The sequence below is a fragment of the Mchenga conophoros genome, linkage group LG19 (assembly GCF_057382185.1).
Source record: "Mchenga conophoros isolate Kocher_MC1m ecotype Shallow Benthic linkage group LG19, M_conophoros_male_GT1.1, whole genome shotgun sequence".
Classification (NCBI taxonomy): Eukaryota; Metazoa; Chordata; class Actinopteri; order Cichliformes; family Cichlidae; genus Mchenga; species Mchenga conophoros.
In genome coordinates, this window is record NC_140544.1 from 14,084,399 (window position 1) to 14,110,725 (window position 26,327).

General features: G+C 39.1%; 2 long non-coding RNA genes across 3 annotated transcripts; one reads left to right on the forward strand and one right to left on the reverse strand.

Annotated features, from left to right (window-relative positions):
* Positions 1 to 1,809: 1,809 nt before the first annotated feature.
* On the reverse strand, positions 1,810 to 26,327 carry LOC146551898 (uncharacterized). The gene is made up of 4 exons (XR_014889982.1): positions 26,239 to 26,327; positions 2,551 to 2,654; positions 2,186 to 2,369; positions 1,810 to 2,109 (listed from the first exon to the last, which is right to left on the reverse strand). It is a non-coding gene; the product is annotated as an uncharacterized LOC146551898 (long non-coding RNA).
* LOC146551899 (uncharacterized) lies at positions 12,711 to 21,991 on the forward strand. 2 transcript variants are annotated; one of them, XR_014889946.1, is made up of 4 exons: positions 12,711 to 12,870; positions 19,786 to 19,838; positions 20,094 to 20,189; positions 20,727 to 21,991. It is a non-coding gene; the product is annotated as an uncharacterized LOC146551899 (long non-coding RNA). The 2 variants fall into 2 exon arrangements; XR_014889945.1 differs by lacking the exon at positions 12,711 to 12,870 and adding an exon at positions 13,131 to 13,248.

Here is a 26,327-nt window from a genome sequence, read left to right on the forward strand (position 1 = left end):
CGCCCCATCAGAGCAGGAGACAGAGCAATACTGGAAGATTATATGGGAGGAGCTTTACGGTCCTGTACAGTATCTTTGTCTCAGGACTGCTCCTTGAGCTACTCACCCAGTTTGGGGAGCACTGCCACAAGTGCTCTGATTACTACAATGTTGCCTTAACCCTCCACATCAGCAAAGAAAACATCTGACTTTACACATTTATTCATTCTCTAAAAGTTCTTAAAATATTTTATGCAATGTGCTGTTAATAATCACGAAAGCCGTTAATAAATTAGCCACTGACAGAGGACAGGATTGGAGAAGGTTTGACAGTCCTGAAGTGGCCTGCAAAACTCGATGAGGCCTGGAGGATGTGAGAGCCTTCATCTTGTTGTGTAAAGTGCTTTGAGTTTCAGCGAGACTAGAAAAGCACTATATCAGTGCCTGTCCAATTCCATTCTATTCTTCTAGACACCTAAGGAGGAATAGTCCCTTCTACAGGCTGTCTGGTAAGAGATGTGTATTTGAGAGAGAAATCTGATGGCATTGTCTGTTGTCCAAATGGCCACTGTTTCAAGGACGGACACACACACACACACTTTCAGACAGACACTTAACAGTAGGTGAACAGCCCCTCTGCTGACTGCGGCCATTTATTTCAGTTACCCATCACTGGTCTTAACACAAACAAACACACACACGCTCATGTACAAGAGGACTAACTCGAGATGATCTATAGCTTTATTTTCTGTATGTGAGTGACAAAATGTTTGTGGAGAAGGGACAGATAATTCAAATAAAAGGTCCTTCTAAGCTTTCTGAAGCTGTAGCCTCCAGCTGTTTTAATATGTGGGAGAGGAATCAATTTATTTTTCCAAACAGGATTCAGTTTTTTCTATGTATCTAAATGCAGGCATGAAGAATATTATTTTTTTGGGATAAAGATTGTTATATTTGTCAGTATCCTTACTGTTTAATATCAAATTTAAATTTTATATTATAAATATATTTATATTTAAATAAAATCATGAAGCTGAATCAACACATCACTGATACATAGTCAATAAAAAGACAGCAAAATACTGCTTACTAAATGAGTGTAACGAGTCTGTACCCTCTGGAATCAGCAGGTACAATTGTTTAAAAGAAAACAGTAATAGTGGCCAAAAGGCACTTTGACAAAACTAAACTGGTGACCTCTTCAATACTCTTCAATACTTATTTTAGCTGCACACCTATAGAGTTGATAGAGCCACAGCACCAACAACCTGTGGAAGGACAGTTTTGTACCAGTAACCATACCTTTCTACTTTTTTCTGTCCATGCAAATACCTCTTTCAGCCAGTAACAAATACAAGTAAACAATACAAGTTTTAGATTTGTGTTCTTCATATATTTTATCTTCATATTTCATTCTTTACCTCCATACAACTTTTTAAATGCTTTTTGCCTTAATTGAACCACAAAAAGACAGTCCTTGCTTCCAATATCCTTGAATTATCCTCGTTCAGAATCACAAACAGAACAAATGAAGTGAAAGAATTGAGGAGAGAAATTGCACTGAGTTCTAAACAGAGCTGATACATGATGAAATTGCCTTTGCAACAATGTGAAGTTCTGAATTGGTAATATTAATACATTATGCACACCAGTACTAAAATAATAACAGGCGTCTAGCTGAGTTTTGTACTGATTAGGTCCTATTGTTAAAGCTTAAAATTTTCATTTTGAAATCATTTTTTTTTCTTATTCTCTTTTTTTGTCTTGCATGTGGAGCATAAACATTGGAATTAAAAACTTCATAACTTTTCTTTTTATATTTGAATGCATGTGTACACACATATGTGCATTTGCGTCAAATCTTTTGTCACCTGTTGTCACAGCCCAGAGGCCAGACCAGGTGAGAGCACTCAAATGCAAACACAGACAGAGGCACAGATTAAAGTGGAGACAGTGCTTTATTTACAAAGTGAAACAAAACCTTTGGATGCTGACTATGAACTGTGAAATGAGACAACCTGAAAAGTCAAAATGTGAAGCTTAATCTGTGAGCTAAAGTTTATACTGAAGTCCATGAAACAGGGCCAAGGGGAGGAGGGACTGTGGCTCGGGTGAAGGTGTGCAGAGTCACTGCAATGAAAGGAGACAGAGTCTGGGTTCCAGTGATTAACAGTAAGTACGGTTTGAAGTGTTTCTAATGGCTTACTCTTTGCAGGCATGGAATGACATGGGAGGACAGTCCAAGGGATCCGGGAGAGTTCCAATCCGGGGTGAGTCCATAACGTACTGTACCAAATGAGTTCCAGAAGCTAAAACAGGGAGGCAGGCAGGCGGTGTGCAGAGAGGAAGCGAGTGTAACCAGACTGCGTGACTGCAGGAAGACTGGCGTCCTAATGAAGGTAAGTATTGTTGTAAGTATTGTAGGGGAAGTGTGATGACCAGCTGGATTACTAGAACAGAAAGACACATGGTAAGAATACTACTTTCAATGAAATCACAAGAGAGCCAAACCCTAACACCGGTTCACTGTAGATGTGGCAAAGACTTGTTGAGTGTGCTGGTCTTAAATACCACTAGCTTGATTGCAGACAGGTGAGACTGCTGAATGGAGACTCCTCCCAGAGGTGGAGCCCCAGGTCTATGGAAAAACACCACACTCAGCCGGACCATGACACCTGTACCAAACCACATGAATTTATATCCCTAAGTCAAAGTCATGATGGAGACACATACGTTTAGAAATGGCCAGTCATTACAATTCTGTATCTTCAGTTATGTAATTTGTAATGATATCTTATAACTTTATAATAACTACTGCACTTTGTTCTTTTGCTTTTTTAATATGTACATATTATATAACTGGAAGAAAGTGTGGCATTCAATAAATGTTATAAAGATGTTAAAATTAAATTAGCAGATGCAAGGACTAGCTATCACTGCTAGCAATATCCTGTGTCAATAGACTTGCCAAGCAGAAGTGTTAAATAATCTTTTCTTTTGTTTTTTTGACCGCTTTTTTGTGTCAGTTACACAATATCCAGGAAGCCTGAAAACGCACATGAGATGTCCTTCTGGTAGTTTCACCCGTCCAAACCCTTGATGCATGGATGCTTATGTTAATTGTGTTCCCCCTGGCAAGGAAAATCAAGGGCAAGAAAAGCACCTGAACCATTTACCTTTCATAACACATTGGGTGGCAAAGAAAAAAAACAAGGGAGTCCATTGTTTCGTCTATGGACCATCAATCTGTGTGCGGCACACCACAGTGAGCATGAGTCAGAGAAGGTGTGTGTGAGGATGAACGGGTAGTGAGACAAGCTGATTGATTAGATCTATCAAGTGGAAATCATCAGCAGCTCCATTGAAAAGCAACTCCTTCTCCTTCTTACCTCGCCTCTCATCTCATCCATTGCAGCTCTAATCCTGTATTTATGTCTCCTCCCTGTAACTTCTTGTCATTCTCTTCTTCTGTTCCCCATCAGTACTTCAACACACTTTCCCTCCACTTTTGCAGAGCTGTCTCGTAATCTTTCTCTTGACCCATTTTTGACTGCATCCTCATCTTTTTCCTTTTTTCATTCTTCACCTCCCTTTCTGCTATTGTCTTTAATAAAGGATTTCTGTCTGCAGCAGAGGATGTTCACTTTGTTCATCTGTCGCCTGTCACTTTTTTCCTCTCATTTTCATATAGCGTGTCTCTTTTTTTCTCTGCCCATAACTTTCAGCCATTTCGGCTCTTGTGCTGTCATGCTGAAATTTTCCCACTTTTCAATTCATCCATCTAGTTATCAGTCCATGCTTCCCTTGTACACTTTTCCTCTCCTCACTTGTTCACATCTCTTTTTACTGCCCATGGTGACTCTTGCATGTACTCTCAAATTCACTTTTCTTTCACTTTTCCAGCCATCCCTTTACTTACTGGGACTTCCTAACTTTTTGCTTATCCCTTCTCTCTTTGCCAATTAAGCACAACATTTAATTGCTTTACATTTCTTTATTTATTCAGTTTCAAGGATATGGAAAATAGATCATTTAAATGTATTTTACATTGATAAAGTAAATGCATAAAAAACATGCAAACATAAATATAGTTATTCTGTATTTCTTTTTCAAGTGTTGATTTTAATGGGTTTAAATACTGTAGTATTATCTCTAAAATAGACATAAGATTGTTGTGCTCCATTTCCATTCCCTATTTAGAACAAGCTTACAGGGTCATTGTGAGTCTTTTTATTCTTTAGTGTAGAATGTAACTTGAGCTGAAGCTAAATTAGGTTCCTAAAAGAAGCTAGTAGCTAGTGTTGGTATGAGACTCAGAGGAAACATGATTGTCTGTCGTCAATATAAATGACTGTGTGCAAACATAGACAATATAAAAGATGAACCTTGCTGAGCTACCATGACTTCTGCCATTGGGTTCTGAAGTCCCATTTTGAAGTCGGAAGATGAGCCTTACAGTCATTACCATATTGGTTACAAAAACAACGTATGTAATAAGAAAGGGCACTGACTGTAAAAGCACATAGAGATGGGTACATCCATGCAGTTTCACACCACAGATAACTGCCCATTTTGAAATATGGTATGACGAATACTGACAAAACTTACTTCATTTTATTCGTATAGTCTAAATTGAGTCACTGGTGCTATAAGATCAACAGGAAAGAGTCTTTTTGCAACCACAACTTCTGCAATCTGCTGGCGATAGCTTCACATAGAAGCTATCAGGTATCTCCGCACTGGCTTCATTTTCCCTTTTTTGGAAGCCATGTCCATGTTTTATACTTTCTATGCACGCAACAGTTACAGTCATTGTCGGGTTGAACAGTATTGAAATGACTTTTTGCACACTAATACCAGATGGAAAGAGGGCTATTGGAATTATTTGGAATGTAGGAATGAACTGAAGTCATTTTGATGTGTGAACAGCAGGCTTATCTACCGAGCAGCTGTTCTACCTTATTTACCTCAAGCACCACTTCACTTATTTCTTACTGGTCTACACCTGAGCATCAGCAAGAGAAACTCTGGATTTTATTAATATTGTCACATCACCATGAGGAAGAAGGTTAGGCTTTCCTTTGCTCTGCTTGGGCAATTTCTTGAACACGAACACACACACACACACACACACACACACACACACACACACACACACACACACACACACACGCACACACGCCAAATTTTGATATAGTTTAAAAGCTTTGCTTTCTCCTTTTGGCAATAAAAGTTCAAAAGTAGGAATACTTTGATATTTTGCAGCTGAGACAATCTTTCTTTCTTCCTTCTCAATCTTCAGTGATAATATCTGGTCTGTCGTGGTTAATTCATGAAAGACAATTAGAAACATCATCCCGCTACCATCTCAATAATTAACCACAAAGAACAGCAGAATGGTTGTGTGCCCCGACTTCCTGCATTTAGGACGCTATTTTCAAGTTTTGTTAATGGGTAAAATAGAGCTGAAGATCAGATAAATGTGCTATGGACATAATGTTATGTCAACAAAAGTGTCACAGGTGGGCAGGAAGAACTCAAATTAAGGACTCACAGATGCACAATAATGAACTAAAAACAACCCTTATATAGGATATTGAAGTCTATGAGTATAATGGAAAATCCATAGTCTTCAAAGCAGGAAAGAGGAAACAGACTGAGGACTGAAGCAGTTACTGAAGTGTCACAAGAAGGAATTAGGGAGAGTGGAAACACCTGGGGTAAAAAGACACAGCTGAAACTAATCAAGAAAATGACAACAGAAGTAAAATTCAGCACAAGAAACAAAAAGTATAGCTACCAAAGCTACTGGAATAAAATGGGATGTACGGCATAACTAAATAGGATTAAGAAAAACAACCAACCCCCCCCCCCCCAAAAAAAAAACAAAAAACAAAAAAAAAAAACCCAACTTAACACTTGGAACACTGAAAGACAGAATAGGGACTGAAAGTTAAAATGGAAGTAAGTGGAAACAAACTCCACAAAACGATCTGGAACTAAAACTAACAACTAAAGATGTGCAAAGGAATACCATAGAGATTAGCTTAAAGCAACAAAAAAGAACTTATAAAGAACCTAAACATAAATCATACTCAAACCAAAATAACTATCAATCCACAAAAAACTCAAAACCCTGGGACCAAGACCCAAGGGCCATGACAGAGATAGGCTGTGAACTGAGGGAGAAGGAACTAAGCTGAATAAACAGCATTCATATGAGAAATAAAATTATAATAATGGTTATGTAAAGATATTACATTTGAAATTTAAATGTGTATACTGTATATTTAGATCCTGAGCTCAAGCATTGTAAAACTCAAGTTTTCTTGAAACTTAAAGTTGCTGTAAATTACTTTAAAATCAAGTCACATTCACATTAATCAAACATGTAAAATACTGGGAAGATTGGATTGTCTGTCATGACGATTTCTACATCCTAGTATTGAGGATTGGTCGAAAAAAATGAAAGTAGAAAACAAAATAAATGGTAAGTGCACTGGTACTCATATAGTGCCTTTCTACTCAACTGGGCAATCAAAGCACTTTCTACTGGAAGTCTCATTCACACAATCATACAGCACTTTTATCTGTATGTTTTCTAACAATTGCATACACACACACACACACACACACACACACACACACACACACACTCCAATGGATGCATTGGGGGGTGGTCACATTTCCTCATCTTGTCCGAGGATACTTCAGCATGCTTGGAGGATGATTCAGCCACTGAATCTCTGGAAAATGTCCGCTAAATTCAATTTAATTTTATTTATATAGCACTAAATCATGACAGCTGCCTCAAGCGCGTACTACACAGCAAAAATGCCAGTGTGGATTTTTCAGTGTTAGTAGAATTCAACAGAGTTCCGAGTTATTTCAACACTTAATCGAGTTAAAATAACACATCGAGAGTTGATTCCTGAAAAGTGTTAGTGTGGATTTTAGTCGTTACTGCATTTTAACACTGTGGGTGTTAAATTAGACCACACCTTCATTTCCTGTGGAGCTCCGCATTTCAGAATCTTCGGTCGCCATTTTTTCTTGCTGCTGCGGTAAGTTTTATTCGGTTAAATATTAAGTTTTAGATTGATGTTAGAACAAGTAACATGATAACTAGTAAAAAAAATAGTATTTATATCAAAATACATCATCTTTAAGTGTCATATTTGAATTTTAACTCTTTTTGTTAAGCTAGACTACTGCTAGCTAGAAAGTACCAGTTACTTTCCTAATATTCATTTAGCATAATCTGGCTGTTGGCAGGCTGTAATGAATATTACTTGTCAAAGCCTTAGGGTCAGTGGTCTCAAACTCACGGCCCAGAGGCCACTTGCGGCCCACGTCAGGTGAGGTGAAGAAGTATAATGCAATTTGACCCTTAAAGTGACTTTTTTTGTCATTAGCCAAAATTAATATGAAGGCAATATGGGCAGAGTGTTACGGGCCCTCATGGGCAGCGTAGTCCATGCTGCAGGGAGAACGTGGAACTGCCCCTCCCGTTGTGTGTTTGAGCGCGAGAGAGGGAGAATGTAGGAGCTGTTACCGAGGAGAAATGGAAGAAGAAAGCATGTAAATATAATAATAACCACTGCCGCCAAAATGAGTGCCTGGTTGTAGGAAAGCTGTTAAGACTCGACTGTACACTGACAACCCCACGTATTAGCCAGAGGTGTCATTACCACGGTTCAGAGCCGCGGACCTGGCCGAGGTAACAAGAGAGTACAAACATGTGGAGGGATTGGCTTTGTTAATTCAGTGAGAGTCAAAAACTAATGTGTACACTTATTTCTGCATTTTTATTTTGTTAAATATGAACAAAATTACAGCAGAAGTGCTGCAAAGTGTCTGACCAGAAAGAGAGGACCATTGTGTTAATTTTGTAGTTCAATTAAAGGTTAGTTAAGAGTGAGAGGGGGGGAAATGCGTTCATATTTGCAGTTTTGTCTTGTTATACAATATTTGAAATTTAAACCAAGGCACTGGTAAACTGCCTTTATTGAAAAATTATCAGGTGTCTAAAATGTACATACATAAGGTGGAAAAAATGGCTGCTGGGGTCCTTTAAATGACAGTAATTGTGATCTTAATTCCTATTCTGTAGTTTGGGACTGCGAGGCGGCTGCCATCTTTTGCTGCTTCACTTGTCCAACATCTAAGGGAAGGACATCTTCAAAGATTAGCACATCAGATGCTGCTCACCACCTAATGAAATTCATCAAGGTATGATTTTTAGAATTGTATATTTCTCTTTTGATGAGAACAGATGCAAATTATCAAGGGCTGATATTTTAAGATGGCAAGGTGATCCAACCTGCAGCAGATGTATCTATCCCAGACAGGCCTGGTGTTGCAGGACTGACATGTCATTGTTTCTATTAAAACTAAATGTACACATTGAAACAAAAATAATTGGGTGCGTGGAGTGAAACATTTTAATATTGTCATAACTTCACGCAGCAATGCCTCAACATCAGATTATCAATTTTGTTTAATGTGAATCACTTGGTTTCTTTCTCTCCCTCAGGTGGGGGATAGCACGGAGGCTTTTCTTAAGGCTGGCCCCACTCAGCCATTCGTCCTGTGTGTTGGAGAAAGAAAGAACACCATCCAGAGTTTCTACATTGTCCTAGATCAAAAGGTCATTCCTTGTGTGACACAGATGGGAGATGCAGGTTTTGACAAGGCAAAACTTTTCAAGGCACATTTTTTTATTTGCCGTGTCCTTTGATAAGGCATTGGACAACTTCTACACATTCATCCAGACCACCGTGTATGGCACTGATGTTGGCAGCATGAAGGACAGTCCTCGGGTCAGGGAAACAAGAGCAAGTCTTCACTGTACTGTTTAAAAATATCCACTATTCAGCACTTTGACTGGAAATGTTCACCTGTTACTTTTGCAAGATACACCACTCAAGTTGCTCAGTGTTATTTAGAAATTTGAAGTTCCAGCATGGTTTGTACCCAGGAAGGTTTTTACGTTTGACCTGTGGAGAGCCTGGATGTTCATTTATCTTTCGCACGTACTCTGGTTACAAGCGGCACTTATTCCGAGCACATGGAGACTGCGTTCACTCTGAGGTCATCAATAATTTTGAGCCTGTACCTAACGATGGAACCTCTGTTTCACAGCCTGTAAATGTGGCTCATCCCATGACAATAACTACACAGGTTCCAGTTGAAAAAAGGCAAATACTGAACATGTGCAGCTCTGTTATTGCTCAAGTATCAAGTGAGATGCCTTTGTTCAGTAAGATTGTCAATATAATTGTTAGAGATTGCAATGCTTATCTTCTAACTTGTAAAGTCTCAACAGACGATCACAGACTTTAGAGGGAAAACCAGCACACCGCAGACCACGGCCTCTCTGTGTGAGGATCTAAACGTATTTTATGCTAGATTCGACACAGCGAACACCATGAGACCGGACAGTGTGCGCACCGCGGATGACGTCAGTGCGCACACTGTGTCTGAGGAGGATGTGCGGAGGTGCTTCAGGAAGGTGAACGCACGCAAAGCTACTGGTCCGGACGGGATTCCCGGCCGCGTCCTCAAGTCATGCGCGGCTCAGCTGGCTGGAGTGTTCACGCACATCTTCAACCTTTCCCTCTCTCTGTCTGTAGTCCCAGCCTGCTTCAAAATGGCCACCATCGTCCCTGTACCCAAATCCTCCACCATCTCCTCATTGAACGACTGGCGACCTGTAGCCCTGACCCCCATCGTAAGCAAATGCTTCGAGAAGCTGGTCAGGGACTTCATCTGCTCTGCACTACCCGACTCACTGGACCCTCTACAGTTTGCATACCGCCACAACAGGTCCACTGATGATGCCACAGCCCTGACACTACATACTGCCCTGTCACACCTGGAGAAGAGAGACACGTATGTGAGAATGCTGTTTGTAGATTACAGCTCAGCATTCAATACCATCGTTCCCTCGAAGCTGGACAGGAAACTGCAGGATCTAGGACTGAGCAGCTCCCTCTGCAGCTGGATCCTTAGCTTCCTGTCTGACAGACGCCAAGTGGTCAGACTGGGCAGCATCACCTCATCCCCCGTCACACTGAACACTGGTGCTCCACAGGGGTGTGTACTGAGCCCTCTCCTGTACTCACTCTACACCTACGACTGCACAGCCACTAACAGCTCCAACATCATTGTGAAGTTTGCGGACGACACTACAGTGGTGGGTCTTATCACCAACGGTGATGAGACGGCTTACAGGGAGGAGGTCAGCGCCCTGACCCACTGGTGTCAAGACAACCATCTCACCCTCAACGTCGCAAAGACAAAGGAGTTGATAGTGGACTTCCGGAGGTGCAGAGAAGTACACACCCCCATCACCGTCAACGGCGCTGCTGTGGAGAGAGTGAGCAGCTTCCGGTTCCTTGGTGTACATCTGGCTGAGGATCTTACGTGGTCAGTACACACAAACAAAACAGTGAAGAAGGCGCAGCAGCGCCTCTTCTTTCTCAGGAAACTGAAAAGATTCGGCATGAGCCCCCGCATCCTCAGGACCTTCTATCACTGTGCCATTGAGAGCATCCTCACTGGATGCATCACTACCTGGTATGGCAACAGCACCGCCTACAACTGCAAAGCTCTCCAGCGAGTAGTGCGGTGCTCTGAACGGATAATTGGAGGTGAGCTTCCCTCCCTCCAAGACATCTACAGGAAGCGGTGCCTGAGGAAAGCGGGGAGGATCATCAAGGACTCCAGTCACCCCAGCCATAAACTGTTCAGACTACTTCCATCAGGAAGGAGGTTCTGCAGCATCCGGTCCCGAACCAGCAGACTGAGAGACAGCTTTTTCCATCAGGCCATCAGACTGCTGAACACTTCATAGACACCTCAGCTTCACTACTGGAACTTTAACATTATGCACTCCATACTGTACAGTAACGCCACTGTTTTGCACATGTCTCACTCTGTATATTTTATTTTATATATTTTATTTATTGTTTACTCTATTTAATTTGTAAAATATGTGTACACACACACACACACACGTAGAAAAATATTTAGTATACACATCCAGAAATGCATATACTATTATATATTGTACATATATTTATTAGTTTCAGATGTAGCCATTCTTGTATTTTGCTTGTTTACATTATTGTATTTTGCACAACTCTGTTGCTTGTGAAGCTCGCACAAAAGAATTTCACTCACATGTGCTGTACCAATGTACCTGCACATGTGATGTGACAATAAAAGTGATTTGATTTGATTTGATATTTCAATGACCACTTAAATGCATTTGTTATTGAGGATGGATTAGACTGATCTCTGTAGATGATCTGGTGTACTATAGACCTTATGATAGGCAATTTTCAAATGGCACTGATGACAAAATGTACATTGTCCCATACTGTAATTTTGTATAACTTGTTTACTTGTGGTGTATCTGAATACAAAGTATTTTGGAACGTTAATGTCTTGTATTTCTTTGTAATGGGTAGATGTTGGGGGTTAATTGTAGCAGTAGAGATATCAGAGATTAATGAGAGTTTATTGTAATCTGGTGGTATTAATGATTTGACTGACACTAGTGTTAGTGTTAGAAAATTAACACTATTCAGAGTTGAATTTTTAAACACCCGGGCTAGTGTAAAGTACTACCAACACTATTCGGTGTTAATTTTTTTACACTTAACACCAGTGTAGAATATTTTTGACACTGGTCAGTGTTGCTCAGTGTTAATCTTTAACTCTGTGCAGTGTTAAAATAACACTAGCTCATTGTTAAAAATATAACACTTTGAAAAGTGTTAATTTAACACTCAAAAGAGTGGACACATATAGACACTTTTCTAGTGTTAAATTTAACACTCACAGTGTTAATTTCACACCAGCGATTTTGCTGTGTATGCCACACACACTATTTGCCCTTCAATTTCTCATATTTGACAAAAGTCAAAGACATCTGAACATATATCATACGTGCTAATATGAATTATAAATAGTGGGCACTGAATGACAGAGCCTCCATGCATATTACTGTATGTGCAAAAAGGTGTAAGGTCCTCTTTCAGACCACTTTTAGCAAAAAAGATTTTTCACAATTATAGACAAAATGACATTGAAATTAGTTTTACCTTTTCATGCATGATACATTTCTTCTCTTGTATTTCCCTCTTCTGTTCTTGGTCTTGAGCTTGCCTTTATCCAGTTATCTTTCTTCCTCTTTTTATATAATCATTCTTTTATCAGTCAGGTCATTACCTCATTTCTCCTCTGTTGCTTAATATTCCTGTTTGTTTGTTTTTTCCCAGCTGTTTCTGATTAGTTCTTGCTAATTTAAATGGAAAACTTTATTTTGATTTTTTTTTCCAGCTACACCACACAGTATTTTATGCTTTTGTGATCAGATTGTTGAAGTATCTTTAATTTATAGCATGCCAGTTTGCCTTTTTTTTTTTTTTTTTTGCACTTGGATCCATTTTATTCCAGCTGTGGTGCTGACCTTGACTCTTGTTGGCACTTAAATTTGGCTCCACATTTCACGTACTGTTACACTGTAATCCCTAACAGTTGTTCTAGCTCATAACTAATAAGCTCATAACACTCAAATGTCGTTTTGTAGTTGAGCAAACTATAAAGTATTGAGCTCTGTTGGCTTTTATGCAACTTTAATTGAATAGGGCTCAATATCTTTTAGCTAATTTGTTTGGAACGCTCAATAAGTTTAAGAAGCATATATTAGTGACGTTCTGGTGGGTGGAGTCTTGTCGCTCCCTCAGGAAAGCTGAGTCAGCCATCTTGGATTTACCTTGACACCGGGAAGATTTGGCCAGCCCGTGTGGATTAAGAGTCCCCAACTTCAACCCACCACGACCACCACCTTATTTATTTTCATCAACTGCTCTAAATTTGGTAAGTCTAACGTGTTTTTGTTTTGTTTAAATTTAATTTCGATAAACATTCTTTTATTTTTTACTGGAAATATATTCGTACTTTGTGCACAGTGAATGTTTGTTATAAATGAATTCGAATCCAAGTAATTGTAATTTTAGAAGTTTTCGAATGTGACAAATACGTAATGTTATTTCAAATTAGAATGGTGTAACGTTTTGGCGGTTTTCGGTTTTGACGGCTTTTTGGTGGGGGACAACATTTCCCATAATGCATTGTATTCTTGCCCGGGAAGTTGACGGTGGCATTTTTAGCTCCATGCGTTTGAACTTTCTACTAAAACTTTCTATTGTCCATTTCTACCGGTTGTCGTATTCGCTGGTAATGCACGTGCGTATTGTGAGTATACTTATTTCAATAAGTGTCCGTGTTACACAGTCAGTAGTTTACGCTGTTGAGCTATGTGTGTGTGTGTGTGTGTGTGTGTGTGCTAGCATGAAGCGAACAATAATAAACAACATGAGTGTGTTATCATGATGGTAATTAGACACGTTTGTATTTTTTCGTAGTCTCAAATGTGTGGTTGTGAGATAATCTCGAAATCCTTTTAGCAGTTTAGAGGGGTATTCCACTAAGCGAGCTCGAAAAAAATGCATCGCCTGATTCAGCCTAACATTACACACTGGTCGAACTCGGTGCTACGAACGAAGTTCAGCTAAATTGTTCACGCTAATTCGACAAGGCTCAACCAGCCAGACTGAGGCGCCTCCTTGACACCTTTAAGCCAGACCCTATCGATCTTTGCTAGATAAATTGAAATGAAATGAAAATAAAGAGCCGCGTTCTGCTCCCAGGCTAAGAAAGAATCATTGATGCAGACTGTGTGGATCACAAATACTCCCTAACCTGTAAGGCACTTGTGTCAAGCCAGCCTCCAATTCGAGACTTGCAGTCAAGCCAGCCTCCAGTTTGTTTTACATTCCCTGTGTATTCAAAGTATTACGGGAATGGATGTGGAAACCGGATTTCAAAATAAAAGCCAACTTCGAGTGAATTAACAGATATGTTAAGAACATAATAACATATAATTTAGGCTTTTTTTTTTTTTTTTTTTTTTTTACAAACTCTAATGTTAGATCTATATGACACAGCCTTGTACCCTAATTGTGCCCTGTCACTATCAAGGCCATCTTATTTTGGATTTCAAAGTAAAAGCCCTGTGAATCTTCATTTTTGAACTACTCTTGACTTGATAATGCTCTTAAATGCAAAAGTCGTATTTCCAAATACTATTTGAACTTTATATCAACACTTTCCAACCACAGTCTTTTTCACAGTGATACCATATCAATATCAAGTCATTCTGATTATGCCTTCCAAAATAAAAGCCCTTTCAAATTGAGCATATACGACCTACTTTTTAACGATTTCAAAATGTTCTTAAACAGAATTTTGCTATTTCCACAGGATGAATCCATGTTAGATCAACAGTATCCAACCCCACAGTGATACCATATCAATATCAAGTCATTCTGATTATGCCTTCCAAAATAAAAGCCCTTTCAAATTGAGCATATACGACCTACTTTTTAACGATTTCAAAATGTTCTTAAACAGAATTTTGCTATTTCCACAGGATGAATCCATGTTAGATCAACAGTATCCAACCCCACAGTGATACCATATCAATATCAAGTCATTCTGATTATGCCTTCCAAAATAAGACTTTTCAAATTGCCAAGATACGACCTATTCTTTTAAAGATTTCAAAATGCTCTAAAAATGAAAATTGCTGTTTCCACAGGATAATTTCACTTTAGATCAACAGTATACAACCTCACGATGTTACCATATCAATTTCAAGTCATTCTGATTATGCCTTCCAAAATAATGGCCTGTTGAAAATGCCCATAATTGACCGAACTTTCAGTGATTTCAGAATGCTCTAAAAAGGAAGATTTCAGTTTCCACAGAATAATTTCACTTTAAATCAACAGTATACAACCTCACGATGTTACCATGTCAATTTCAAGTCATTCTGATTTTGCTTTCCAAAATAAAAGCCTTTTCAAATTGCCCATATACGACCTACTCTTTTAACGATTTCAAAATGCTCTTAAATGAAAAATTCATGTTTCAACAGGATAATTCCACTTTAGATCAACAGTATACAACCCCACAGAGATACGATGTTAAGATCAAGTCACTCTGATTTTGCCTTCCAAAATAAAAGTATTTTCAAATTGCCCGTAGACGACCTACTCTTTTAACGATTTCAAAATGCTCTTAAATTGAAAGATGCTGTTTCCACAGGATAATTCCACTTTAGATCAACAGTATCCAACCCGACAGTAAAACCATGTAAATTTCATGTTGGTCTGATTTCGCCTTTCAAATTAATGGCCCGTCGAATTTGTCCATATGTGATATACTCTTTCAATTATTTCAGAATGTTTTAAAAATGAAAATTGCTGTTTCAACACATATTGGGTTTTCATTTTGAAAAGCAAAATCAGACTCAATTGATTATGACAGAATTGAATCATAAAGATGATGTAAAAGGAAGCTGAAATTGCCAGTAAGTTATAATTGATAGTACGCTCATATTTCAAGTCTGTGGAAAGATGTCATCCTAAATAAAGAAATTACAAAACAGCTTGCAAACCATTTCCAGGGCGATTATTTTTAAATCCAAAACAAGAAAGACTTGATTTTCACAGTGTACAACTTTGAGGGAGTATATTATTGATTTAGAGGAAAAATTATTGGAATTATTATTGGATCTAACATGGATTCATCCTGTGGAAACAGCAATTTTCATTTTTAGAGCGTTCTGAATTCTTTAAAAGAGTAGGTCGTATATCGGCAATTTGAAAAGTCTTTTATTTTGGAAGGCAACATCAGACTGATTTGATATTGATATGGTATCACTGTGGGGTTGGATACTATTGATCTAAAGTGGAATTATGCTGTGGAAACAGCATTTTTCCATCTTAGAGCATTTTGAATTCGCTCCAAGAGTAAGTCATATATGGGCAAATTGAAAAAGCTTTTATTTTGAAAAGCAAAATCAGACTGACTTGAAATTGAAATGGTAACATCGTGAGGTTGTATAGTGTTGATCTAAAGTGGAATTACCCTGTGGAAACTGAAATCTTCATTTTTAGAGCATTCTGAAATCACTGAAAGTTAAGTAAATTATGGGCATTTTCAACAGGCCATTATTTTGGAAGGCATAATCAGAATGACTTGAAATTGATATGGTATCACTGTGGGGTTGGATACTGTTGATCTAAGGTGGAATTACCCTGTGGAAACAGGAATTTTCCAATTTAGAGCATTTTGAAATCTTTAAAAGAGTAGGTCGTATCTTGGCAATTTGAAAAGTCTTATTTTGGAAGGCATAATCAGAATGACTTGATATTGATATGGTATCACTGTGGGGTTGGATACTGTTGATCTAACATGGATTCATCCTGTGGAAATAGCAAAATTCTGTTTAAGAACATTTTGAAATCGTTAAAAAGTAGGTCGTATATGCTCAATTTGAAAGGGCTTTTATTTTGGAAGGCATAATCAGAATGACTTGATATTGATATGGTATCACTGTGGGGCTGTATACTGTTGATCTAAAGTGGACTTACCCTGTGGAAACAAGAATTTTTCATTTTAGAGCATTTTGAATCGTTAGAAGATTAAGTCAAATATCGGCAATTTCAAAGGGCCATTACTATGAAAGGCAAAATCAGACTGACTTGATATTGATATGGTATCACTGTGAAAAAGACTGTGGTTGGAAAGTGTTGATATAAAGTTCAAACAGTATTTGGAAATACGACTTTTGCTTTTAAGAGCATTATTAGAAGCTGGAAGAACGGCTCTAAGCCAACGACCCTGCGTCAGTGTGGAGGGGCCTGCAGGAAATCACCAGCTACAGACGCCCCCCCACCCACTATTGAAGCAAACAAAGACCTGGCCAACGAGTTAAACACTTTCTATTGCAGGTTTGAGACGGACAGACTCCCACGCCCCACCCTCCCCTCCCCAGGGACATTGCTTCAGACATTGACCCCCAACACACCTTCCACCTCTCCCCCCTTCACCCTGCCCCTCCCCAATCAAGACTCAACGACCACCCCCACCCTCCCCAATCCAGACTCAACGACCTCCACCACACCTCTCACCCCCCTTTCCTCCTCCCTGAAACTAAGAATACACACTCAGGATGTGAGCCGACTATTCCAGAAACAGAAGCCCAGGAAAGCCCCCGGACCAGATGGCGTCTCACCCTCCTGCCTCAAAACCTGTGCTGAACAGCTGGCTCCCATCTTTACTCGCATCTTCAACAGATCCCTGGAGCTGTGTGAAGTTCCCTCCTGCTTCAAACGCTCCACCATCATCCCTGTTCCCAAGAAACCCACCATCACAGGACTGAATGACTACAGACCTGTCGCCTTGACGTCTGTGGTCATGAAATCCTTTGAACGACTGGTGCTAGCCCATCTGAAAGACATTACAGGCCACCAGCTGGACCCTCTGCAGTTTGCCTACCGGGCAAACAGGTCGGTGGATGATGCAGTGAACATGGGGCTGCATTACATCCTGCAACACCTTGACCGCCCGGGAACTTATGCCAGGGTCCTGTTTGTGGACTTTAGTTCGGCTTTTAACACCATTGTGCCTGAACTTCTTTCCTCCAAACTCTCCCAGCTCAGCGTGTCACCAGCTACCTGTCAGTGGATCACCAGCTTCCTGACAGACAGAAAGCAACAAGTGAGGCTGGGGGAGATCACCTCTGAAACCCGGTCCCTCAGTATTGGTGCCCCTCAAGGATGTGTCCTCTCACCACTACTGTTCTCCCTCTACACTAACGACTGCACCTCCAAGAACTCGGCTGTCAAACTCCTAAAGTTTGCAGATGACACCACTGTCATTGGCCTCATTCAAGATGGTGATGAGTCTGCATACCGGCAGGAAGTTGAGCGGCTGGTACTCTGGTGCAGTCAGCACAATCTGGAGCTGAACACTCTTAAGACTGTAGAGATGACAGTGGACTTCAGGAGACATCCCTCAACTCTGCTCCCCCTCACCATATCAGACAGCCCTGTGTCAACTGTGAAGACCTTCAAGTTCCTGGGTACAACCATCTCCCAGGACCTGAAGTGGGAGACCAACATCAACTCCATCCTCAAAAAGACCCAGCAGAGGATGTACTTCCTGAGACAACTGGGGAAGTACAGTCTTCCACAGGAGCTGCTGATCCAGTTCTACACTGCGGTCATTGAGTCTGTCCTGTGCTCCTCCATCACAGTCTGGTATGGAGCAGCCACTAAACAGGACAGGAGCAGACTGCAGCGGACTGTACGGGCAGCAGAAAGGATCATCAGCGCCCCCCTGCCCTCCATCCAGGATCTGTACCTCTCAAGAACCAGGAAACGGGCAGGGAAAATCATCGCAGACCCCTCACACCCTGCACACAGACTTTTTGATCTGCTGCCCTCTGGCAGACGGTACAGAAGCCTGCAGACCAGGACCACCCGACACAGGAACAGTTTCTTTCCCCTCGCCTTCTCCCTTCTTAACAGTTGACCTGTCACACTGCTCCCACTGCCAGACTGCAACTGCACCTTATGTACATTTTGTAGTATTCATTCCACCTCATTCATTTCTGTATTTTATGTATATAAGTTTAGATTCGTTATTTATAGTTGGTTTACACAGCTTTGTGTATGTATGTGTAATGTGTATATATAGACACTTGTGTGTGTGTGTGTGTGTGTGTGTGTGTGTGTGTGTGTGTGTGTGTGTGTGTGTGTGTGTGTGTGTGAGTGAGAGAGATTTACATTGCTGTGCTTGAGAGTTACCATCTACCGGAACCAAATTCCCTGTATGTGTCTGCACATATACTTGGCCAATAAACACGATTCTGATTCTGATTCTGATTAAGTCATTGAAAGAGTAGTTCAAAAATGAAGAGTCACAGGGCTTTTACTTTGAAATCCAAAATAAGATGGCCTTGATAGTGACAGGGCACAATTAGGGTACAAGGCTGTGTCATATCGATCTAACATTAGAGTTTGTAAAAAAAAATAAAATTAAAAAAAAAAGCCTAAATTATATGTTATTATGTTCTTAACATATCTGTTAATTCACTCGAAGTTGGCTTTTATTTTGAAATCCGGTTTCCACATCCATTCCCGTAATACTTTGAATACACAGGGAACGTAAAACAAACTGGAGGCTGGTTTGACTGCAAGTCTCGAATTGGAGGCTGGCTTGACACCAGTTGTAAGGCAGGGGTGTCCAAACTTTTTTCACTGAGGGCCACTTACTAGAAATTAGGTAAATAACCTTAACTTTAGTGTATTAAAGTGTATTAAAGATCACAAAATCACTTAAAAGTGGTCGAATATGTTATATTGTTGAATATAATTAAAGGCAAAACTGCCTTCATCACAGCTTTCCATAAATGGATCTTTATTGATTCATTCAAAAAAAGCTTTGGTAGCTCATTTTCAGAACACCAGCCTCAGATTTCTTCTTAGACAGAAGATTTACAGCACAGAGGAAAAAACAATAAAGGGGAAAATAGGACGGGTAAATTTCAAGTTTGTTATTTAAGTTATTAAGCTTAGCAACACACCTATTAACATTAGTTTGAAACGGTTAACATTAACAGACTGAACTGGACTTAATAACAGGAGTGCATATAATCTTAGTAAATTATTGTGGTGAGTATCAGATGCGCTGGGTATGTAAATCGGGCCATCCAGCTGCGATGCTGATTCGACGTCACTCGTGCCAAAAATCTGGACAAATGTCACTTGATCAAGGAGCAGATCTGCATCAGATGAGATCAGCTGACTACGTGTGTGTGCTGTGCAAAAAATGTTTTTGAACATTAATAAGTTGTCTTTGTGCACATATTGTTTACAGATATCAGACTGCAAAGAGCGCTACAGAGTCAACATTTCACCAGTTGTCAGTGGGTGAGTTTTATAATTTGTGTCCTAATTTAAATAAAAAATAAATGCAAAGAAACTAGAGAATTTTGCCATGAATTATTCAAAATTTTTAGATTTTTTTGGGTTAACCTTCTAGATTGACAAGTTTAGCCCATTACACAAAAAGTTTGGACACCCCTGATCTATAACATTGACAATCAGAACATGGCTATCCAACACTTTGTTTTTACTCTGCATTTGTGTAAATACTATTCTAATAGATATTGTATGTTCATCTAGGAACAGCATGATGTAAATACAAGACGGGCCCTCGTCCTTCGTGCACTTCCTGTGTACCTGCGTGAAGATGCCTCCACATTATTCAGGACTTGTGATGTAAGTGTACTGGCCTCAGCATCAACCCCTTTGCCTAGCTGTTCAGTCGAACATATGACATCGCCCAGAACTCAAGGAGAACCAGGGTGTATATCAGGAAGGAGGTTCAACATCTGACTTGTTTTCTCCCACATATCAACTATTGTTGAATAAGATTGCAAGAAGATTGTTACGCATAAACATGAAAATAGTTGAAAGATTATTAAACAAAAACAAATCCACAGATAAAAACTCCCTTTTAAAATTCAAGTGTTCTATTTTTTTGGAGGTGCCATGTTGTGGTCAGAAATGTTTGGTAAATAACAAAAACAAATATCTTGGCATATATTTATTATTGAAAGCATTTATTTAAACATATGTTTTGAAACCAAACCCAAATTAAGATTATTGTAATGCATCATGATGTATCAAATTAAATCGTTGACATTATAATCCTAAAAGAAACGTGCGACTTGTGAAGATTCACACCTCTAATCAATAGCATGATTTGTGTCCTTGTGGGGCTGAACTCATTCTTGTATTATTTTTGTTTTGCAGTCAGCAGATGGTCCAGACCTCACTGACACTCCTGTGGCTCTGCTGTCCGTTGTCACGGATGACACTACTGATTCGGCCCTCTTCAGTCCCGAAAGCATCTGCATTGTCGTTGAGGATGAAATACTTGTGAATGGTCCCACAAATCTGGCTGAGTCATTTCTCCTGCTCTTTAGGTACATCTATGCACTAGACCTACAATACCCAAAGAAACTTGAGCTTACATTCACATTTATCCAGAAGGTTGTGATGTGCCTTGAGGACAACAAACCACTGAAAGGGCATCTACTGATGCTGAAGAATGATTTGTTCAATGAGTGAATCACTCAGAATGGGCTACTTGTTGAGCTGAGTATTGAGGAAGCTTTTTTTTTTTTTGTTTTTTTTCCTAATCATTTGGCTTTTCTACTTCAAATTTAAAGTGAATGACTGCTCATTTTGTGTACTATTCATGTTTAATGTTGTGTTGCCTAATACCTTAATGCACTACCTGATGTTTGTTCCCAGTTATGTACAGTTGTATAAACCAGTACAAATCTGGATGCCTCATTTCTCCTGCTTTTTGTTCTGTGCACTAGACCTACAATACGCAGACTCTCGAGCTTTTATTTACATGTATCCAGAAGGTTGTGATGTGCCTTGAATACAACAAACCACTGTTAGGTCGCTTACTGATGCAGAAGAATTTGTTCAAGTGAATCACTTGGAATAGACAACTTGTTAAGCTAAGTATTGAAGGTTTTTCTTTTTTTGTTTTGTTTTACTTATACCATTTTTTTTTTTTTTTTTTTTTACCATTTGCCTCTTCTACCTCACATTTAAGATGAATGACTGTTCAGTTCATGCACTATTCATGTTTAATGTTCTGTTGCCTAATACATAAATGCACTGCCTTGATGTTTGTTCCCTATAAGTACAGCAGTGGAAACCAGTACTGTTTTTTTTTTTTAATGTATTTTTAAAAAAGAAAGTGAGCTGCAGCTGTCAAGGTACAGTAAGTGTTAAATGCCTCAATGTTCTAATAGCTGCAATTGCTGTTAATACTGAAAATGTTATTGAATTTTAGAATTGAGATGGAGACCCTTGGAGTCTTTTTCTCTTGTTTTATTTATTAAGCACTTTTTTATGAGTGAGCTCTGTTGTTTGTGCCTTTTTAAAAGCACATTGTGTTTAATAAAAAGTTGTTAAATTGGTAGTGTTGTTACTTTCATGTTTTCTAACACTTTTAGCTGATTATAATTTACTGGGCAAACAGTTATTTGTAAGTGTATTTCCCACAGTATTTTAAAAATATTGAAGATTTTAAGTGTTATTTCCCATATTATAAGTTAGAAAATATGAAAAAGTTTGAGTTTATTTCCAACATCGTATGAGTTGCAATATGTAAAATATTTTGAGTGTATTTTCCACCTTAATTAAGTTGAAAAATATTGAACATTTTGAGTTTATTACTCCCTAATTATAAGTTGAGGAATATCAACATTTATGAGTTAACATTGAGGTAATTTAAGGCAACTGCAACTATAATTTTTATTTTAGTTAAACTTAAAACTTTTAAAAACATCACTAAAAAATTGCTGTGTAATCTGTTACACAACAATTTTTGAGTTCTGTGAACTTATTAGGTTTTACAGTGTACCAGAATCAAAAAATAAAGGGTATGTCTGGAGTTTGAGAAAATATTGTGCAGCTCAGGTGATAATTTGAGTTTGGATTGGTTATCTAGAACCAAGTACAAACTTTAATTAGCCAAAATGGCTGAACACCATTTTAAAACACAGAGAAATCTCTCAAAGAAAGAACTGTTGCTGAACTGAATGAACTGGAAAGCTGACTGTTTTTCTTTTCGTGATATCTCTCCCTGACTGTTACACATTTGCATAATGCCACAGGCTATTTTGGTATGATTTCAAGGATGAGCAGGGATGTGGTTTGGGAACCAATCTTACTGAAGACCTGGAAAACAGTTTTATCAGTTAGTGATGAGCTATGCATATTCTCTTTGGCATATTCTTTTTTTTCTTTTCTTTTCTTTTTAAATTACAAATTTAAAAATCTGAAAAATAAAAACAGAAAATTGTAAAATTTGGTCAAATTAGCAGTGCAAATTACCATAACACCAGAAATTCAACAAATGTTCTAACGGGAACGAAAAGTTCTGAGGGTGATCGACTAAAAATGCGTTAATGTCACGGTTCGGGGCAGCGGCCGTGTGAAGAGTGGAAGGAGGACTCAAATGCAGCACTTATTCAGACGTGAAGGGTGATTTATTAACAATACCAGACATAAAGTGGAGATGGCAAACAGAACTAAGGACGAACTAAACTGGGATAAACTACACAAAGGAGTGGCAAACCTGAACATGAAGGGAGAACAGCAGGGAGAGCACGCAGGGGATTTCACAAGGTATGAATACAGACGACGCGACGAGGAACAGAGGTAACACACACCATAAGTACACAGAGAGACACTGGGAAATCACACACAGGTGGGAGACACAGCTGGACCCGATTAACCTGACGAGACAGGGGAACACAAACACCAGGGACCAACAGAGGGAGCACAAACCCAGAACCCAGTATCTAAAATCCCAAAACACAAACCATCCCAAAACAGCCCGTGAATAATAAAGAGAATAATAACAATAAAGAAATGGTAAATGGCCTGTATTTATATAGTGCTTTACTAGTCCCTAAGGACCCCAAAGCGCTTTACATATCCAGTCATCCACCCATTCACACACTGGTGATGGGAAGCTACATTGTAGCCACAGCCACCCTGGGGCGCACTGACAGAGGCGAGGCTGCCGGACACTGGCGCCACCGGGCCCTCTGACCACCACCAGTAGGCAACGGGTGAAGTGTCTTGCCCAAGGACACAACGACCGAGACTGTCCAAGCCGGGGCTCGAACCGGCAACCTTCCGATTACAAGGCGAACTCCCAACTCTTGAGCCACGATCGCCCCATAAAGAACACAAACACAAAGTCACTGAGTCATGGTCGCAGGACCATGACAGTTAATTTACAAAGCAAAGAGGCAGCAGTTCATTTCTGACCTACACAACTTACCAACACTGTAAATTAGTACATCAAAAACAAGCAGACTTAATGTGTCAGTGAAAAATGGACCAAAAAAATCATTTTAAATTTTATGGATGACTTTCTGTCTGGAAACATGACAATTTAGATCAGGATATGAGAGGGTGCTGAAGACAAATCCAAATGTTTTTGATTCAAAGCAAAATTTGGACGGCAGAAATTACTGGTGACTGTGTATAAATAAATAATGTGTATGATCCCCAGAAAGGTCTGACAGCTCACTAGAGGGGCTGCCTTATTTTAAACATACATTATGAATCAACTGATTATGTTTGTTTACAACAAAGAATGTTTACAAAATGGTAAACTCGTAAACATTCTTTATTGTGAACTTGTAGAAATTTGGTTCTAGAGAGAAGTTATGGAAAGTTTAACCAGTCTTTAGTAATCAGAGTAACCATGCAGTTCCATATCATGCTCAACATTTACAGAACTTGTGCTCCATTTCATCAAAAGCTGAGTATTACAGAAGACAAGAAATTTAGGGCGCTGACTTCTAAACATCCAAGTATGACATTACAACACCAAGGCAAATGTTTGGTACATCTCTTGCAGGTCTGAGTCATCGATCTATGCTAATTACCACTCGTTAAAAAGAAAAAGTAAAGCAATCATGATGCTAACGATCATACATTTTTATTAAGTCAATTTCCTGCTGCAAACCTCAGTAAATCAGGTTTGCATGAATCAGATAAATACTGTGCTGGCAGGAACAAAGCAGACACTTTTACACTGGCACAGACTGCTAATAAATCTGACCCTTGGTCTGATTTAAAACAGAAACAGTTTTTTTCTTTTTTTCTTGCTGCCTTTTGTTAATGTAATTTATGTCAGTGTTAATTAACTACACAATTTTAAACATAAATGATTGGCGCGTGTGTGTTTGTGCGCGTGTTTTGATTTATGTGGACTAAAAGTCACAGCAGCATGACATACAGTATAGTAATGGCTTGCTTTTACAACAGCTAGTCTTTCAGAGTCCCTAGACATGATAATTGATTTTTTTGCATTGAAAAAGGAGATGGCAACCTACCACTGCATCTTTTATTTATCACACATATTTTAAATTGTTAGGTATCAAAATTAACACAGTAAATTAAACTGTTGTGTCTCTCACTTTCAAATGTGTGAGATTTTTTTTTTCCCCCAGTTGTCATCTGTAATGGAGTCACTAACACAGACACATGCTCCTTTGAGCATGTGTCTGTGTTAGTGGTCATTTTGGTATCCATTGCATTGAAGTCTAGCTTGGTTGTGAGCTGGCGTTAAATCCTCCCATTCTGCACACAAATGAATATATTATTTGGTGAGGATTAGTGTTAAATTGCTCTTTCTCTCCTTCTCTCTCTGTGTAGACTTAATAGAATGAGAGAATTAAACGCCAACTACCATCCAAACAATACTTAACCAGACTGGATGGCACCATGTCTTATTTTGTATGTGCTGCCAGCTGTTTGTGTCTGAACAGAATAATTTGCCTGTGTCTGCACATCTTTGTATTATATGTTTGCAGACTTATGTATTTAATAGCAGAGTGATAAAAACTAGATGTAAAAATATGTGCAATGAGTAAAACATTGCGCTGCATTCAAGTGAAAATGAGTAGAACTCAGTCCTCAGATGGAAAAACAAAGAAATAAATCACCACCAAAAAGTGTCATGTCAGTGTCAAGTATATGTGGATTAATGGTATGTTAAAACATTTATTGGCACCTTCAGCTGTAATGATTTATCACACAGGTCTGAAATTGAAGCCCTGGGTTTCAGTAACCTGGTATTAACATTTAAAGCTCCAGTTTCTAGATATGTGAGCTGGATGAATAAATATTTTTTATGTTAATACTTTATCACACACTTGAATGATATTTAAAGAGGACATGAAACACTGCATATATAGAGGTTATTTACATCCTGGAGCCCCAACCACCAACCAACCACATGACTTAATGTTCAGTACTAACAGAAGATCGCGCTACACGTATTTTAAAAACCTAGCACTTATCTTGTAAATCCAGCTTCACGCCCAGTGTTACATCAGTTTTTGAGAGCCGGGCTCCATGATGTAAATTAACCTTTACATGTATATGTGTAGCTTTTCACATCCTCTTTAATGTGAAGAGTCACTTGCTGTCACAAAAAAAGAGAATAAAAAACATAGCCAACTAACCAAGTTTTTAATCATTTGAACACATTTTAAAGCTATTATTATTTATAAAGAAGGAGGAGGAGAGGGAGAGGGCAACACGCCCACAGCCTCACAGGATGTAACAAAAAGGAGCAAGTAAGGTGGTTTGATCACCTGGTTAAGATATAAACAGGATCACTCCTTTTGAATTTTTTCTGGGGATACCCAAGTAGGAGGAGACTCTAAGACTGGCACAGAAACCACTAGAGTGTTTATATATCTCAACTGACCTTGGAAGGCCTCAGGTTTTACCAGGTGGAACAGGAAAATCTGGGGAGAATCATCTGGAATACTCTGCTTAACCTGTCATCAGTATAAC